This window comes from Stenella coeruleoalba, assembly GCF_951394435.1.
Source record: "Stenella coeruleoalba genome assembly, chromosome: 10".
In the NCBI taxonomy this organism is placed as follows: Eukaryota; Metazoa; Chordata; class Mammalia; order Artiodactyla; family Delphinidae; genus Stenella; species Stenella coeruleoalba.
The window spans coordinates 103,501,823-103,521,327 of NC_137156.1; the positions used below are offsets into that span (position 1 = coordinate 103,501,823).

A 19,505-nucleotide genomic window follows, 5' to 3' on the forward strand; every position below is an offset into this window, starting at 1 on the left:
AAGCAGAGGCAAAACTCATACATTCACGTGGTAGCGGTCGCCATCCATCTGGCCTTCCTTCCCCACCAAACACAAGAGAGACTTCTGACAAACGACTTATTCATTTATTTAATTTTTAAAAAATAAATAAATAAATTTATTTATGTGTTTTTGGCTGCGTTGGGTCTTCGTTGCTGCACGAGGGCTTTCTCTAGTTGCAGCGAGCGGGGGCCACTCTTCGTTGCGGTGCGCGGGCTTCTCATTGCAGTAGCTTCTCTTTGTTGCGGAGCACGGGCTCTAGGCACGCGGGTTTCAGTAGTTGTGGCACGTGGGCTCAGTAGTTACGGCTCATGGCCTTAGTTGCTCCGTGGTATGTGGGATCCTCCCGGACCAGGGCTCGAACCCATGTACCCTGCATTGGCAGGCGGATTCTCAACCACTGCACCACCAGGGAAGTCCCGAACGATTTATTTTTATATGAACAGTCTCTTAAAGATTAAAAAGTCAAATCATACGATCACGATCACAACAGTTAACACCATTTACTGAGAACTTTGCAGGCTGCAGGCACTGAGGCAAGCACTATCCACAGCTCATCTCGTGGATTCTCACAAAAACCCACAAGCTGGTGATTCTCCCCAGCTTGACAACGAGAAAACTGACGTTCCAAGCAGCTCACCATACCCAGCTGGGGTTCAAAGCTGGGCCAGCACGCGAGCCCGGCTCTTTCCACTACTCCCTAGACGGAAGCACAGCTATGACGTCACACGCTGCCGTCAGGAGAGAAGGATGCCTGCAGACCCAGGCCCTGGCGGGGAAGACGCACCACACGGAGCGGAGCAGTGACTGGGGCCCAACCAAGGCACTCGCGACCCAAGCCGCTTCAGGTCTGAAAGAGAAGCCAGGCAAGCTTCTCTGCACTGAGCTTCCCCAAAGCAGGGCCCTCATCTTTCCCGTTTGGCCTTTGCTAAGCCTGCCCTGTGCTGTGCTGGCAGAGCCCAAACTGCTGGTCCATACTGAATGGTGAGGTGGCGCTGGGTTTTATCAGCCCTCCCAGACAACTTCCCCCAGCGCCTGCCAGCCTCCACAGGCCTGAGACCCCAGGCCCGCTTGAGCCAGCGGTCAGCCCGCAGTTTCCATCCACGTCCACTTCCCTCCAACTCTGGCTCAGGCCGAACTCAGCCTGTCACCATCCCACTGACTTGGCTGGACGACAAAGGGACAGCACAGCACACTCCCCAGAACCGGGAGCCACAGCCCCTCTTTACCACCTCCTCACAAGACCCAAAACTAGCCACGGGGCCAGGCGCTGGCCCCTCCCTTCGAACGAAACAGGAAACGCTGACCAGGAGCCCAGAGACCACAAAAGAGGAAACAGTCCCAGCCTTACAGCATCTCCACAGCACGAGACTTAATCCCAGGCCAGAACCTGAGCCCGACTTGGAGAAAAGGGGGGTTTTGTTGCAGAACAAGTAGGAAGGGGGGAGGTGGAGGAGGGGGAAAAGAAAAAGAGGAAGAGAAAGAAAGAAGGCCGATGATGCCATTAGACAGGAGGGAGGCCACCTTTGTCTCGCATCCTGTGGACCAGCCAAGGAAAACAATGAATCTATTTTCTTCCCTCCCCTTCTTTGCCTTAAAAAATTCAAGAATTTCATTCCCTTCTTTGAAACATAGCTCTTGCATAATTTCAGTGCTTGCTCCTGCTGTCTGCAACGCTGAAGGAAGGGGGCGTTCGCCCCTCCCGAGCCCTGAGAAGCGGGACATCCTGTGCAGACCCTCAGTGCTGGTCTGCGGGCACCCGGGCCGCCGCTGACCACATCACCGTTACCACTGCGGACCCCAACGGCAAACCCCATAGAAAAGGTATTACTCCTTTTTTAAACAGGTGAGGAAACTAAGGTTCAGAAAGGCAAAGCATCCGCAGTCATGCAATAAGCTACTAGAAGAGCCGAAACTCCCACTTCAGTCTCTCCAAGCCCAGAGCCGGGGCCCACTGCCTGCAGCCTCCTGACTCTGAGGGAAGTCCCACAGGGCAAAGTCGAAACCAGCTCTAGACTTCCCAAAGGCACCATTAATCAGACACGACAAGCAAAGTACTGAAGTTTAAAGTGTTTGCAAACTTAAAAGGTTTACTGGCTCCAAAATACAAACATAGAACTGCAAAAACTGGAATTATTCAAAGCTGAATTGAAAGTCTACTAAGATATAAGAGAAGGCCGCCTAGTATACTTGGGCTGCAACGTGGAGGTAAGAGTCATAAACGTATTTTAGGGGGGACGTCAGCACACTCTGCTCCCGTGTGTCTGCCTTCTAGGCCGTGGGGTGGCCTCAGGCCCATGTGGTCTCAGAGCAGCCCTTCCCCCCCAGGGCACCCACACCAGGCACGCTGGGTAGTCCCCAGGAAAGAGAGGGGAGGGCCTCGGAGAGCAGAGGCCAGAGCGGGCATTTCCTACTGGCGTCGGGAACGGCTTTCCCAACCTCCTCTGAGTCCCCGGGGCCACACAACCCCTCACCCACCTGAGAGGCGGCGGGTGGGCGCCCGGGGAAGGCCCTGTGCCCCCTGCACATGTGGGCACACACCTCCCCGCGCCTCTGCGTCTGGGGCCACGCTTCAGCAGCATACCCTCCCTCTCCAGCCCTTCCCCAGTATTGGTAAATATTGATAACTGCCTCCAAAGGCAGAAGCTGAGCAGCAGTTTGTGTTTTGAAATGCGGATCATAATTCAAATTGGAGGCTGACACTAATCATTTGATGTTCACTTGAAAAGACCAGATAGGCTGTGCAGGAACATTTCAGTAAGGGGACCGATAAGGAGAGGGAAATAAAAATTATTAGTATTTACTCAGCCTGCAATGCTTGTGGAAGGAACTCTTTTAAAAGGGAGCACTTCAGAATGGTTATTCAATCTGAATTTTACAGATAGCACAGGAAATATTTTCTCACAGAATGCCCCCTATCTGCGCCATCATATCTCTCCGGTGTGCCGTTCACGTCTCTCATTGCAGGAATTCTCGCTCAATCTTGCTCCATTATGAGCTGACGGTGACCCAGAGTATACGAGGCATTCAAGAATCTGCCTGGAAATTACTACCAAGGAACATCTGTCCCGTGCCCCGCTTGCCAACCCTGCCTCGGGCAGTGAAGATGGAAAACAACTCAGAATCCACACGCAGAAACAACTTTTCATTCCCCTTACAAACCAGGCTCCTTTGGAAATTGAGGGTTCTGGCATTTTTCAGAAATTACGTTCCTGGAAAAACATGGCATGAGCGCCTTTTGAAAGCCTCAGCTCAGGCTTCCTTTCCTACGCAGACCCTTCTAATAAAAGCCAGGACAGGGGCTTCACAGGGAAGCAAACGAGAAGGCCACCCATGGCTCTCCGCACTGGTAGTGTTAAACTCAAATTCTGTATTAGACGCCACTGTTCAACTAATGACGGCGAGGGTGTCACATGTGCTAACATACCCACCGCGCACGCGGCGTCTATCTTGTAGACGCACTAAACTTGGAAGATTTGCGTTGCGACTAGGAAAGATTAGAAGACGTGTGGTCTCACACAGGCTGAGTCTGGGATCCCAGCTTTCCCCCTGGACGGCTGTCGGCCGCCGTCGTCGGAGGGCAGGGGACTGGGCGGCAGCGTGGCATCCCCGCCCAGACTCCACCCCCGCCGCACGTGCTCAGAGGGGCCGAGCTGCACATCACCGAACAGCCGTCCGCGTCCGCGCCTCTGGCCTCACGTCAACAACCTGCACCCCGTATGCTTCTCACGGTCGGGGCACAGGGGTCATCACAACCATCCCAAGCGTGTGCCGGAAGCTCTGCAGACAGCTCCTCTGATACAGCCACCTGAGTGAGGTAATCACCTGCGGTTCAGGTGTAACAGGCTCAGTTAGAAAAGTGGCCTTGCGCTGGGCTGCCCAGAGCCAGGTTGGGCCACGCCTGAGCTCCACCTCCGCCTGCTGCCTTGGGGTGCTGGGCCTTGCTTGGGGTGCTCACATCCTGGAGGCACCCAAAACCAGTGCTTCCAGGTCGGGCAGGAACAAAGAGGGTTTGAGATCCCGAGTCTGGGGTGGGGGATATGGTGGGGGGAGGGGCCGTGCACCAATACGTGACTTTCAGCCTTTGAAAGCCGCTCCCGGAAAACACCACCTAAGAGCTGGAAACAGGCACGTCCTCATACAAGCGCAGAAACGGTTCCGCTCGGTGGGACCCTGTCCCTCCGGGAGGCGGGAGGCCACCTTCTTCTCCTGGAGACCCCCTGCTTTGGTTAGCACCATGGGCTCACAAAGTGAGAGCAAACTGAGTGGAGAGGACTGACAGCCGGGCCCACATCTTCAGACGCTTTCAAAGTTAAGTCACATAATCTGATGATGTGAAAAGGGGAGAATACACATTTGACCCCTTGCTTCAAACAGAAATCTTCCCGTATGGTTTTTAATTGGAAGGCATTTGTTTTGCTTTCGCAACACTCTTTAACCTCTGCCACTGTAGGTACAAGGTTGCAAACGATACTTCCATTGATTAAAAAAATAAAAAACGAACACTGAAAGAAACAATATTTTTCTTTTTAAGGAAAAAAAAAGATAGCGAGCAGCTCTTTTCTGGAGGGGTCACCACTTAAAGGCGTATATGGGACGCCACCCTGGCTGCAGCTTATGGTTTATTTTGTCTTGGAAAAGCCCGAGGTCATTCTAACTCTGTTGACCTGTTACCCTCCACAGTGATCATCTCCATCCAGGACCGCAAGCAAACACTGCCCTCTTGTGCACTGAACAGTGCCGAGTCGGCGCGGAGACGTTTCCACCCAGCACCCGTGGACGGCTCGCAGGCAGGCGTACAGCTGCCTCTCCGCGGCCCGGAGGGGTGTTGGGAAAGGATGACACACATCTGTGTCCAGGGTGCTTGCCACAGTGTCCCCAGACTGCCTTCCGGGACAGACCATGAGGTAAGAGGAAGAGGGAAAGATTCAGATGAAGAAATCAGACCCAAAATAACTGACTCTTATCTTTCCTAGAAAAGATTCATTCCTCAGGACTTCCCTGGCAGTCCAGCGGGTAAGACTCCGCCCTCCCAATGCAGGGGGCCCAGGTTCGAGCCCCAGTCGGGGAACTAGATCCCGCATGCATGCCGCAACTAAGAATCCACATGCCGCAACTAAGACCTGGTGCAGCCAAAATAAAAACAAATAATTAATTAAAAAAACTTTACTGGTTACCACGGCAAGTTTTCTTTTCGCCTACTTTAAAAAACTTTTAGAATTGACTAATAAATCTACAATAACAGTATACAGTACTTTTTTTAATCTAGGAAATATTTGCCAGGAGAAGATTCCATTTGATTTTAGAAGGAGAAAAAAAAAGGCAGAGGGAACCCACGTTGTTGTTTCTCAGAGGAACACCGAAAGATCAGTCGTGGTTCCTCTTCTTTCTGAGAAGCCCCGACCTGCAGGGTTACCTGCAACCTGGGGACAGGGCTCCATGCCCAGAAGACCAACCTGGCATCGCAAGAGAGCCTCAAAGGATGTAAAATGACAAGAGCAAAGGCAAAGATCCAGTCCAGTCTGAGGCCAGGCCTACTTGGCAGGAACCTCCAGGGGAAGCCCTGGTCTTCTCTGAGTGAGTCTTCCAGTTCTGTTCCGAACTATGAGCCACCCAGATGCTGCACCCACTCTTCCACCCTTCCGGGCACAAGCCAGGATGGGCCAAATCTCACGCCAAACTCATTTCTGGGCAAGAAAAGGCAAAATCTGCCCCCAGTGCATTACCTTCAACCCAGTGGGCACCCCGGAAGGAACGGGGACGAGAGAATGTTTCGGGAGTGTCTGCATGCCTGCGGCCAGGAGTCAGGAGGTGGGCTGGGTGCCAGCGACTTCAGCTCCTTTACATACCAGCTGTGATGCCCAGAGCTTGGCTCAGTGGTTCGGGAACGTGTGAACCACAGGTGGTCAAAGGGCCAGTGTTAAACGGCCAGCCACGGCCCCAGAGTCGTGACAGCTGTCCAGCTCACGTTATGCCAGGGTTACCTGCCGCCTCCTGTTTCCACGTCAGCCCCTTCCTCTAGCACGGGAAGAAAACGGGGGTCCAAGACCAGAAACAGGGCTCAGGTGCATGCAGCCGACAGGACGGCCTTGCGGAGGCCAGACAGGAGGCTGGCTGCGGCCCTCCCTCCCGTTCTCTGTCTCCCTATCAGAACCACAGGGCATGCGGCTGCTTTAACCTCCAGCAAAGCCAAGATGGACAGACTCTACATATATATATCCGTCCAGACACGCCAGCCCCACGGCAGATTCCTTCTGTGGACCCTGGCTCTGACACGGTCAGCCAGACTGAGCCTCTCATGTGTGGAGCAGCCTGACCATCTCCTACCTCAAACCCCTGCCACGTGCTACTCCCTCTGCGGGCGTCCCACCTTGTCCTTCCCAGCACGCTCACAACTGCATGCTGCGTGCTGCTGCTCACTTCCGTAACACCCGCCTCCTCCACGATGCACACTGCGCTCCACTTCTGCCCGGCTCACCCACGTAAACCCTGCTCCTAGCGTGCAGTAGGTGGGTCAGGGTTTGCAGAATGAATGAATGAATGAATGCATCGACATGCCTTTCCTTCTGCAACGTCTGATCTTACAGAATTAGGTCACCTAGCCAGATTTCAGGACACTAAGAATCCTGGGAAGAGAAGGGAAAGACAGCCAAGGAACCAGGCTAACCTATGCAAACAGCGCCCAACCTTACTGCAAAGAGCAGGTGGCAGAACGAACCAGGAGCCAGCAGGAGACAGGTGTCAGGAGAGGGGTGGGCAGGGTCCATCTCAGACGCTACAGCACCCCTGATGCCAGGACCGTGGCATCACACACTTTCGGGGTCTCTGAGCTTTCCTTCGGGGAAACACATGGAGAACTCGATGGAGAAACTGGCAGACCCAGTGTCCAGCCTGTGCCCTCTGGCCTGGGGAGCCTGTTCTCTTTCCCCCGGAGCATCTCATCACACGAGGGCTCTGTAAGGGTGTGTGGACCCCGAGTTCATGTCCAGCCTCCCGGGTTCCGAAGAACCTGGTGCTCCAGGAAGTCTACATTCAGGAGGGACTCGGACCCCAGGCTTGGCCACCAGGGACAGCAGCCACTTCTGGTCATGTTGTCCGACAAGACCTGGCTGAGCTGGGTCACCTGCTGGAAGCTACCACGCCAGCCCGCCTCTGGAGGGCCTCCTCCCCTCAGCTTCACAGGCTGCTTGCAGGACACCGTGCCGGGCCACAGGCTCACATTATGCTCATTTCCCAGTCCCCAAGCTCCGGGGCAAGTTTAGAAGTCCTCGTCCTGTCTCAGATCAGGTCTGAATTAATACCCTTCCTCCAGAGAACTCCAGTAGCAAAGTGAAAACAGACGCGCTAAACAATGGCCTTTGAGAGCCCCAGCAGGGACGGCTGGTGACAATGCAGCCCCAGGCTCTGAAAGAAACCTTAAGGTTAAAGGTTCACAGAGGCAGAAGAATTACCAAAGTACAAGTTTGTTCAAATTTCCTCCGGCAGATTTAAACAACCAGGGTCAAGCTGAAGATTGCCTGCAAAAACCTATGAGACAACTCAGCCCCTTTGAACTGCGTGGAGAAAGGAAAATATACGGTCTGGGAGGGATCTATGTTATAGCTTTTAAAAATGCTCTTGAAAAGGTCACCCCTGTTAACTCAAAATCAGCCCACTGAAGGATGTTTGAAAACTGCTTCTCTAAAACAACAGGGCTGCGGGCCCTCGCCGTGTGCGGTGAGCTGCACGGGGTCGCCGTGTCCCCAGCATCAGTGTGCTGACCCTCTGTGGGCCATGAAATTAACCATCAGCACAGCAGAAATCTGCTCTGAGTTAAACTACTTTGCTACGCAAAGTGGCCTGAAAATGAAATATGAGGATTGAATTTCCACTGAAAGATTAACTTGTCTAACCTCCAGGCAGGCTTGCTCGGCTGTGAACCCTGTGTGGCCGGCCGGTGGCTTGAAGCCCCACAGGAGGCTGGCTGCTGGCCGCGGGCAGAGGGAAACGACCTGTCACCCGCTCATTCATTCATTCACTCACTCGTCCATGCTGCATGCCTGCACCGAGGCCCTGCCCTTGGTCCTGGAGTCGGATGACAGCAGGACCCCATCCTCAAAGGGATCAGGTCGAGTAAATGCAATGACAACAGATGGGAGGACAAGGGGTCTGGGGGCCCCGCGGGATGGTACAGACCCTCACCTGGTCGAGGCTGGGGAGGGCCGACGGTGAGGCTTCCCAGAGACGTGGTGTAGCCAGAGGACACCACGAGAGACCCCGGTCTGTCTGTCCAGAGACCTGCAGGCAGCTCGTTAAGCCTGGAGTCCTGAGCGACACAGAGACACCGACCCATCAGGAAGTGCCCTGTCAGCCTATGTGGAGTTTAGCCTTTATGCCAACAGAGAGCAAAGGAAGACTTTTAGACAGGGGAGTCAAATAACCACATTAGCCGTTTAGAAAGAGTTCTGGGCCACAGAGGGGAGGGCAGTTTCAAGAGGGGGCTGGAATCGAGACACTGCAGGCAGGTCGTGCTCGCCCAGTGCAGAGTGGACAGAGGCCTGTCCAAGGAGCAGCTGTGGTGATGGGCAGAGGAGGCGAAGGACAGGCAAGAGTCTGTAAGGAGTCCGTGAGGGCGAAGGAGGACACGCTGAGGACCGCGTGGCTGGCCTGCCCCACTGTGGGCACTTACTGCCAAGCGGGGGTGGGGATGGGGTCTTGAAGCGTGGAGTCTGGGGGCCTGTGGGCTCACTGATGAAGAAGCCAGCCCAGCAGGCACTTGGATAGCAGGTCGAGAGCTGCCTACTGAAAGGTGACTTAACGAAAATCAAATTACAGTTTCAGTTCCTCGGTTACGTGGCTGCCACCCTGGGCTGCGCCGCTGGAAGACACTCCCACCAGCACAGAGGATCCTTCTGCGTGGCGCTGGGAAAGCTCTGCACAGACTTTTCAAACACTGTCGCTCGCAGCCAGCGTGTGCCAGCCCTCCCCAGCCAGGTCGACGCCAGTGGTGACCCGCAGCTTTCTCCCAGCCTCCCGTGCTCTGCCCGTCCGCGGACTCCAAACACCAAGCGCTCAGGAAATGGAGACCGGCTTACAGAAAGTCTTTTTTCTCTAGAGCAGATGCTCTGAGGACCGTCTCTGAACAGATCATCATTTTAGAGAGCAGGGAACGCTGGGGACGGACACACCCACACACACCCACACACCCACACACCCACACACCCACACACACACAGGAGGGTCTTGATGCCTAGGGCATGAGGTCCTGAAATTCACCTGGAAATGACCCCGAGCAGAGTAAGTGCCACCCCGCAGTACAACCGGAAGGCAGAGCCCTCGTCCCGGCATCAGGTGACCAAGGCCGAGCCACCCACTCCTGGAGCTTTAAGCCACCTGCGTAACCCCACAGCAAAGTGTGGAGCCCCGTGGCCAAGCAAGGCCGGCTCCAGAGGCCAAGCAGGTCAATGCTGGCAATTCCAAGCACTAATTTTAAAAGGAAAAAGTCAGGTTTATCTTTAGGTAGCACCTGCGCATGCCAGCAGATAAATATCCTCGGGAAGTAGGTTAGAGACAAAGGAAATTATTCTAGTCTCCTTGAAGGCCCCAAGACGAGAGACGCACCGTCGTAACACAAGAGGTACGGCAAGAGGGAGCGTCAACTTCTCTCTCAACAGCAAAACTTGTTTCTTCTCCTGCCAAGAGCGGATCACCCACGTTAACTAAGTCCCCTTCCCCATGCAGCCACAGCCACTTCAAAGCAGCAGAAGCCTAATCACAAAGCGTAAGAAAATAAAAGACCCAATTAACAGAACACAAAACTCCAATAATCCCGGGGAGAAAGGAGGCGGAAGTCTCTGTGTTTGACAAACTGGCTTACACAGAAAGTGCTGCTCAGGAGCTGGGCTCCCACCAAAGCAGGTGCAGGCTGAGGCGCCAGGGCAGCTTGGGCAGCCAGGCCGCCGGCACGTGACCTGGGGCCGGCTCCTGGCCTCCGCAGCCTCCCTTCTGTGGGCGGCGCCCTGAGTGTAGAGGGAAACACGCCCCTCCTCCGGCCCTCCACGGGGCATTCCTGCATCGGTACCCCCAGAGCCACACTCTCCCTCCCTCCTGGCGGTGTCCCCCTCCTGCCTCCAGTGGCCCCAGACCTCTGTCCCAGGTCCTCTCCTCAGACTCTTTAAAAGCACCCGAAGGATCTCCCAGCTGAAAACACACCCGCCCTCCCCTGACAGGAGGCTCCCCAAGCTCCTGGGCTCCGGGCCCCGCGGACTCTGCAGCTCAGCTGCTCACCTGCCCACACCCGAAGCACTGAACTTCTGGGTCGTTTTAGGAAATCTGCCAATTTTTAAACGCTGGCAATGAATTTTTAAAAAAAGACTTTTGGGCTTCCCTGGTGGCACAGTGGTTGAGAGTCCGCCTGCCAATGCAGGGGACACGGGTTCAAGCCCTTGTCCGGGAAGATCCCACATGCCGCGCTGCAACTAAGCCTGTGCGCTACAACTACTGAGCCTGCGCTCTGGAGCCCGTGAGCCACAACTACTGAGCCTGTGTGCTGCAGCCACTGAAGCCCGCACACCTAGAGCCCGTGCTCCACAACAAGAGAAGCCACTGCAGTGAGAAGCCCGTGCACCGCAACAAAGAGTAGCCCTCGCTCGCCGCAACTAGAGAAAGTCCGTGCGCAGCAATGAAGACCCAAGGCAGCCAAAAATAAATTAATTAAATCAATTTAAAAAATAAAATAAAAAAAAAGACTTTAGCATATGGGCCATCAAAACATATCTGCACAAGACCCTAGTGTGGGACGAGACCCTCCCAGGGGTGGGCAGACAGGATGGGCTGCCTCCTGTCGGCACTAAGGACAGGAGTGGGCAGGTCTAGGAAGAGGTCAGGAGGTGCCCTAAAGGCCTTCCAGAAACAAGCAAATGGCGCCTCCTACACACCCACCACAGCCTAAATAACGTGTCGCGCACACCTAATCCTCTCAAAATGTGTTCATTTGTTTAATTCAACTATTACTGAGTAAAGATAATCCACAGAATGGGAGAAAATATTTGCAAGTCATATACCTAATAAAGGACTGGTATTCAGAATACATAACGAACCCTTACAACTCAATAATAAAAGCCAAATAACCCAACTGAAAAAAAGGGCATAGGATCTGAATACACAGTTCTCCAAAGAAGATATACAAATGGCACAAGAAAATACCAAGGAAATGAAAGTTACAGCGACAACGAGATATCACATCACACGCACTAGAGCAGGTACAAACAAAAAGACAGCAACAAGTGCTGGCGAGGCAGTGAAGACATCAGACCCTCCTACACTGCCGGTGGGAAGAAAAGCAGTGCAGCTGCTGTGGAAAACAGTCTGGCAGTTCCTCAAAAAGCAGACACAGAGTTACCCTCTGACCCACCAATTCCACCCCTACGGATAAACCCAAGAGAATGGAAACGTGCGTCCACACAGAGACCTGAACACAAACGTCCACGGCAGGATTATTCATAGGAGTCAAAAAGTGAAAACAACGTAAATGTCCTTCAACTGATAACGGATTTTAAAAAAGTGATCCATCCATATAATGGATACTCTTTGGCCATAAAAAAGGAATGATGGGGGAAGGGAAAGGGGAGTTTAATGGGCACAGAGTTTAGCTTTTGTAAGATAAAAAGAGTTCTAGAGATGGAGGCCACTGAACTATAAACTTAAAAATGGTTAAGATGGTACATTTTATGAAATATGTACTTTACCACAATTAAAAATAATAGATTTTTTAAAAAGGAAGGAAGTATAGGTCACGCTATAACATGGATGAACCTTGGAAGCCAGACACAGAGGCCACATATTGTATGATTCCATTTATACGAAATGTCCAGAATGGGCACATGGGCAGAGACACTGAGTAGATCAGAGGTTGCCAGGCCTGGGGTCAGGGAGAAGGTGCAGGACTGCTAATGGCTGTGGGGTTTCTTTTCGCAGTGATGGAGCTTAGACTGTGGCACTGGCTACACAACTCTGTGAAGAGGATGAAAACACTTGAGCGTGCACTTGAAATGGGCAAATTTTATGGAATGTGAATTATATCTCAATACAAATGTTTAAAAACAGCCTTGACTGTCCACTCTGTGCCTGGCCCTGGACTGGCCCTAGAGCCACACAGAGGCCTCCAGGCTAACGGGAACAACAGGTAGAACGCCTCCTGGTCACCTCAGGTGACCCAGAGCTCCAGAGACCGTCATCTCTGTCACCCCGCGCAGCACGGCCTCGAAGGCCTGCTGGTCAGACGGAGACTCGGGCGCAGCCTGGTCCAGGCCCTGGCCAATGCAAGGATGAGAGAGCGGGGAATAGATCTCAGGGCTTAATTTACCGGTTGGTTCCTGAGGCGCCTGCCCAAATCTTATTCCAACCTGGATGGAGTGATTCTGAAGAAAAACCCAAGAGCCACGAAGGCGATGCTAAGTGAAAAGTTTAAAAGCAATTAATTTTAAATGATTACAGCTTTACCGAAAGCTGTGGCTATGATTTCCTTCTGACTTTGATTATAACCTTCCAGCAAAATATTCGTCTCATCAAGGCAAGTCTGCATTATTTTCTATTCTTAGCATGACTGCAAAATATTCTTTGATTTAACATTTGATATGTTTTGTTCTCAAGGGCAAGCCCCACGAGAAGAAGAATGTACCCCAACAGAATGAAATATGACTACCTGCTTCCACTGTTCTTTCTTGTTGGTTCCTACTCAAATATTCTGCATTCATTTAAACTCAAGGCCGCGGCTCTGATGTTACGCTCCTCCCACACTGTCACCCAAACCCAAGCAGTCACCCACTATCCAGGGGCAGAGAAATTGCCACAGACGGAGCTGGACTTGCATTTCCTGGAGACGCTGAGGGCGCTGAGCTTGGAAGGAGAGGGGGTCCTGGCCAAGTGCGCACTGAGGAAAAGGAAATGAAGACCCAACAGATTCTAGGAGCTAAAGACGCTAGGGCTAAAGAAGCATTTCCACTTACATCAAGGCCTTTAAATATGCCTCAATATTTTAGGACAAACGTACGATACCATAACATAACACAATGCATTTCTGTTTTTGTTTTTGTTTTTGCGGTACGTGGGCCTCTCACTGTTGTGGCCTCTCCCGTTGTGGAGCACAGGCTCCGGACGCGCAGGCTCAGCGGCCATGGCTCACGGGCCCAGCCGCTCCGCGGCATGTGGGATCTTCCCAGACCGGGGCACGAACCCATGTCCCCTGCATCGGCGGGTGGACTCTCAACCACTGCGCCACCAGGGAAGCCCAACACAATGCATTTCTGGACAGATTCATTAGAAGACTAGGGGCTAAGAAAACCAGAGTGTCTTTTTTGTTTTGGTTGGTTTTGCATCAGAAAAACACCCATATTCCTGGGGTGGCCAGGCCTCTGGTTTGTCGTTTCTGCTTGGGCCACGCCGCCTGCTGGGGACTACGCGCAGACGCCCAAAGAGCAGTGTAAAAACCGGGTGGAAAACACACGGTCGTCCGCACATGAACCTGTCTCATGGGTCCAAAGAGAGCATCTCAGACAGACTGCAGGTGCACTCTTGGATAAAACGGCCAAAGGGACCGTGCTTCTCCACGCTGTCACACGTGCACAGAGCTGGAAAAACAGAGAAGGGGAAGCAGCTTAAGTGTCATAAAGAATGCTCCCTCCCAGGCCGCAGAGACAGGCACCCCCAGGGCTGCCGACTGACCTCCAAGGCTAGGAGCCCTGAGTCACACTTGCGAGGCTGTGGTAGATCAGCAGCTCCAGCCAGGGGGGTCCAGAGGGCTCAAACCTGGCAGGAAGCACCGCTTAAACGGAGGGGCGTGGGGGGGCGCACAGGAGGCTAGCGATCAGGGTGACAGTCGTGGCAAAAGAGCTGCTGTTCATTAACCACAGGAACAAAAGACGGGGAGACAATGCACTGTTAATCGTGGCAGCCACCAGAGGACTATAAATTGCCAAGCCAAGATACCAGCATTTTTCAGACCCCGTCCTTCCTGCCAGCATGAGATTGAGGATGGGTCCAAGTCCCTCACTCCCACCCAAGTCTTTAAAACATACATTACTGAATCTTTTTGAAGTTCTAACCCTGAAAGATTTATACTCTAAAACACATCAGAGAAAAATACTGCCCAGAAACACTATCAGAGGGCCTGGAGCGGACAGGCCCCCTTGTCCACTCACACTGAGAATGCCACTGCTCCAAGGGCAGATCAGCGTGGGTTCAGACGAGCTCTGACCCTTCTGATCTGTGTTCCCTAACCTCCCTGAGCCTCTGCCTCGTCACCCGTCCCATGGGAGTATCACCTCTTACCTCCCAGGATTGCTGTGAGGGTTAAACAAACAAAAAAAGTCACAATGCTGGCGCTAAATACATGCTAAGTACTGTTGTCACTATTAACCCCCAGCACCACTTAGGAGTTTCACCTATGGCCACAGGGACCAAGGAGATAAAACCCAATTTTCTCTAAGTTAAAAAGTGATCTTTTTGTACATGAAAGTACTTTGGGGGAGCGATGGAATTAAAGAGAGCTGGCTTTAAGATACACTAAACTTTAGAGCTATCATCATGGAACTCTGACAGTCACTCTGATTTCCCTCTGCTTCGGACAGGGCACTTAGCAAGGGGTCTGAATCACTGCCAGTGAGCTGGGAACTGCAGCGGCAGCCCCGCCTCCCAGCAATCCGGGCACAGGTGCGCTGCCCGCTGGAGTCCCTGCTCAGCCACCTTGCCTCTTTCTAAAGCTCCGGCCTCATCACATCACAAACCTACTTTAAAAGCATCCCAAGGCCCTTAGAAGAAATCTGCACCGCGGGACCGACCTAAGCCCCACCCACCTCTCTACACGAGCCCGCCCTCACCTTCCACACCTCTCTCCGCTCACCTCTCTACACGATCCCGCCCTCACCTTCCACACCTCTCCCCGCTCACCTCTCTACACGATCCCGCCCTCACCTTCCACACCTCTCCCCACTCACCTCTCTACACGATCCCGCCCTCACCTTCCACACCTCTCCCCGCTCACCTCTCTACAGGAGCCCGCCCTCACCTTCCACACCTCTCCCCGCTCACCTCTCTACAGGAGCCCGCCCTCACCTTCCACACCTCTCCCCACTCACCAGGCCCACTACACGATCCCGCCTCACCTTCCACACCTCTCCCCACTCACCAGGCCCACTACACGATCCCGCCTCACCTTCCACACCTCTCCCCACTCACCAGGCCCACTACACGATCCCACCTTCACCTTCCACGCCTCTCCCCACTCACCAGGCCCACTACACGATCCCGCCCTCACCTTCCACACCTCTCCCCGCTCACCTCTCTACACGATCCCGCCTCACCTTCCACACCTCTCCCCACTCTACACGAGCCCGCCCTCACCTTCCACACCTCTCCCCACTCACCTCTCTACACGATCCCGCCCTCATCTTCCACACCTCTCCCCGCTCACCTCTCTACACGAGCCCGCCCTCACCTTCCACACCTCTCCCCACTCTACACGAGCCCGCCCTCACCTTCCACACCTCTCCCCACTCACCTCTCTACACGAGCCCGCCGTCACCTTCCACACCTCTCCCCACTCACCTCTCTACACGAGCCCGCCCTCACCTTCCACACCTCTCCCCACTCACCTCTCTACACGATCCCGCCCTCACCTTCCACACCTCTCCCCGCTCACCTCTCTACACGAGCCCGCCCTCACCTTCCACACCTCTCCCCACTCTACACGAGCCCGCCCTCACCTTCCACACCTCTCCCCGCTCACCTCTCTACACGATCCCGCCTCACCTTCCACACCTCTCCCCACTCTACACGAGCCCGCCCTCACCTTCCACACCTCTCCCCACTCACCTCTCTACACGATCCCGCCCTCATCTTCCACACCTCTCCCCGCTCACCTCTCTACACGAGCCCGCCCTCACCTTCCACACCTCTCCCCACTCTACACGAGCCTGCCCTCACCTTCCACACCTCTCCCCACTCACCTCTCTACACGAGCCCGCCGTCACCTTCCACACCTCTCCCCACTCACCTCTCTACACGAGCCCGCCCTCACCTTCCACACCTCTCCCCACTCACCTCTCTACACGATCCCGCCCTCACCTTCCACACCTCTCCCTGCTCACCTCTCTACACGAGCCCGCCCTCACCTTCCACACCTCTCCCCACTCACCTCTCTACACGATCCCGCCTCACCTTCCACACCTCTCCCCACTCACCTCTCTACACGAGCCCGCCCTCACCTTCCACACCTCTCCCCACTCACCTCTCTACACGAGCCCGCCCTCACCTTCCACACCTCTCCCCGCTCACCTCTCTACACGAGCCCGCCCTCACCTTCCACACCTCTCCCCACTCACCTCTCTACACGATCCCGCCTCACCTTCCACACCTCTCCCCGCTCACCTCTCTACAGGAGCCCGCCCTCACCTTCCACACCTCTCCCCGCTCACCTCTCTACACGAGCCCGCCCTCACCTTCCACACCTCTCCCCACTCACCTCTCTACACGATCCCGTCTCACCTTCCACACCTCTCCCCACTCACCTCTCTACACGAGCCCGCCCTCACCTTCCACACCTCTCCCCGCTCACCTCTCTACACGAGCCCGCCCTCACCTTCCACACCTCTCCCCACTCACCAGGCCCACTACACGAGCCCGCCCTCACCTTCCACACCTCTCCCCACTCACCTCTCTACACGAGCCCGCCGTCACCTTCCACACCTCTCCCCGCTCACCAGGCCCATTTCCAGCTGCTAAATGCTGGCAGCCACCCCTGGCTCTGAACAGACAAGACAGCAGGCTCACGCCTCAGAGCCTCACCCAGGCTGTGCCGCCACTGGGCAAGCTTTTCTTTCTCCACCATGCCCCGCAAAGCAAGTCACCGCTGTGCAAAGAGCCCTAATGAGTCACTCTGCACACCACACAGCACTCTCCCCCTGGCTCTGCTGTCAGCCCCCAGAGGGGCCCTGCTGGTGACTTTCGATCCACCCCCCAACCCCAGCTTCATTCATTTGGGACTTCCGAGTGCCTCCTCCACGCCAGGCTCTGGCCCGATTCCTGCTATGCTCTCGTGGAGGACAGAGGCCATCAACAAGCACATCACGCGTATCAGACAACACCAAGGGCTAGCGGGAAACAAAACACGGACATGAGGAGGTATGACGGTAGAGAACTGGGGACACTTTAGGCCAGTAGGTCAGAGGAGGCCTCTCCGAGGAGGTGACACTCGAGCTGAGACTTAAATGAGGAGGGCACAGCAGGTGCAACACTGGCCCATCCAGTAAGTAGGAGGCCAGTGTGACTGGAGGTCAGGAGCCATGGATGAGGCTCAGGAGAGGGCAGAGGCCAGATCGTGGGTCACTGGGGGGGGCAATGAGCGCCCGGACAGTCTTCAGCTGACGGCTGACCTGATCTGAAGACATCCATAAAAGGAGCAGACTGTCCACCGTGTGGGGGGTCAGCAGAGGGAGGAGGGGAGGGCCCACAGTCTGGAGAGGAAGGACAAGTAAAGACACACGTGGCCTCTGCAACATGAGGATAACGAAGGGGATTCACCAGACCCGGGTCAGAGGTGGCAGAGCAGGTCCCAACGCCTGCCCAGGGAACTTGACTTTCCAAGCTTCAGTTTTCTCATCAGAAGAGTGGGGCCCATGCCCCCCTACACCCCCATCACTCAGCGTTATCGCACAGACGCAAGTTTGTAGCCACAGGCGTGGACCCTGGCAGACACTCAGATGCAGCTCCTTTCCCCCCCAAAGAAAAAAGCCACTTTTTCTTCTCACTTCCCTGAGTGGAGGGTGGGAATCTCATCTATTGAAGGAAGAAGAGTAGCAGCCCTGGTCCCACCACTGCAATGTGCTCAGGTCACATGTTAACACCTGTAAGAAGACAAGGAGAGTCTCCCCTCTCAGGGGCGAGAGAAACGTAAGAGCCGCAATGTTCCTACGACAGGAGAGAAATCCCTCTTCATTTCTTCAACAATTTACAGTCTAAACCAAGGACTTGTCAAATGCTTGGAGGCGTTATAATTTGGTGCCTGAAACCTTCTGTCCCATGAAGAAACACCACGAACGTACACGTGGAAGGGGAGGGCAGAGCACAGTGACCCGGGAAGTGGCAGCTTTGGAGTCAAGCAGAGCCCTGGGTCGGCCACTTCCTAGCAGCCTCCCCGAGTCCCAAGCCCCTCGATGGCTGAACAGTAACCACCACACTCCCTGCAGCGTTTGCCCGGGAAGTGGCAAACGTGCAAGAAAAGCAAAGCCAGTTGAGATCTGCCAGAGTGTGGACAGTCCAGAATCACATCCGAGGTCAGAAGGTCAGTGAGGGAGAAAGCCAGCCCTCACCACAGACTCCAGAAGCATGTCCTTCACTCCCTACACCTGTCACAAGAAAAGACCACCAATCTGCCTTCCCATTTTTTAACCTCTAACCTACACTGGCTCAGAGAATGTGTCCTAAAATGTACCTGGACGTGACCAAACAGAAATCAGTGACAAGGGGAGGGGAGAGCAGAGAGGATCGCGTGCCCCTTCACATGCATCTGTGGCTAGAACACGGCGGAGTAGAAGATGTGAGGCGGGGGACCGGAGCAGGTTCCTGCTCCTCTACGAGCCTCCGGTTCCTCTCCTGAAAACAGGGAAATGATCTCAGACTGCCTGCAGCATGGACCAGACGGGAGGTGACAAGGTGAAAGTACTCAACACTCATCATACAGCAGGGCCCGCTATGCCCAGCAAGCAACCAGTGCAGCTGTCCACCAGCAGGCCGATAAAACCATCTGACCAAGAAGTGTTCCTATACGTACTCGCGGGTGCAGAGAATGCCACCGGAAGGGTCTGGAGGAAGTGGAAAGCAGGGAGGTACCAGGTCCCTGGGTCAGCAGTGAGGAGTCTCTGAACTATATATACACCCTTTGTGCCACGTGCTACCATTTTTCTATATAAACAAAACACCTGTCCATGGAGTCAAGTATACTGAAATGGGTGTGGAAAAGTAATCCACAGAGGTGTACTAGTGGCTTCCTCTGGCGAGATGGGAGGGGTAATTAGGGGCCTTCTACCTGGTTTGTAACGTTCTATTTCTTCAGAAGTAGAATGTATTCATGTACTACTTGTATAATTTAAATTAATTAAATGGTACATCTCACGAAGGCTTTTGGGCAGTACCCACCACGACTCTCTGCCCCAGCATCTCAGTTCTAGGGTCTTTCCTTACAGACACACTAGCACACCCACCAAAGACGTCTGTTCTATAAAACTCACTGAAGCATCGTTAGCAAAAATGAGTAACGACATAAATGTCCATCACTAAGACATTCAGAAAACGGTGGTGCAAGTGTACAACGGAATTTCATGTGACCTTTAAAAAGAATGATGTTGCTTTATATGTACGAATGGGCAGGCCTGAGTATTGAGTGAAGTACTCAATAGAGTGGTGTTACCATTTTGTGAAAAAAAAAAAAAAAAAGAACGAGAAAAGGAGGGGTC

The 19,505-nt window shown here is 54.0% G+C and overlaps 1 protein-coding gene across 4 annotated transcripts in view; it reads right to left on the reverse strand.

Annotated features, from left to right (window-relative positions):
- EEFSEC (eukaryotic elongation factor, selenocysteine-tRNA specific) overlaps positions 1–19,505 on the reverse strand; it is a 158,304-nt gene that overhangs the window by 130,951 nt on the left and 7,848 nt on the right. The gene's annotated exons all lie outside the window — the stretch shown is intronic.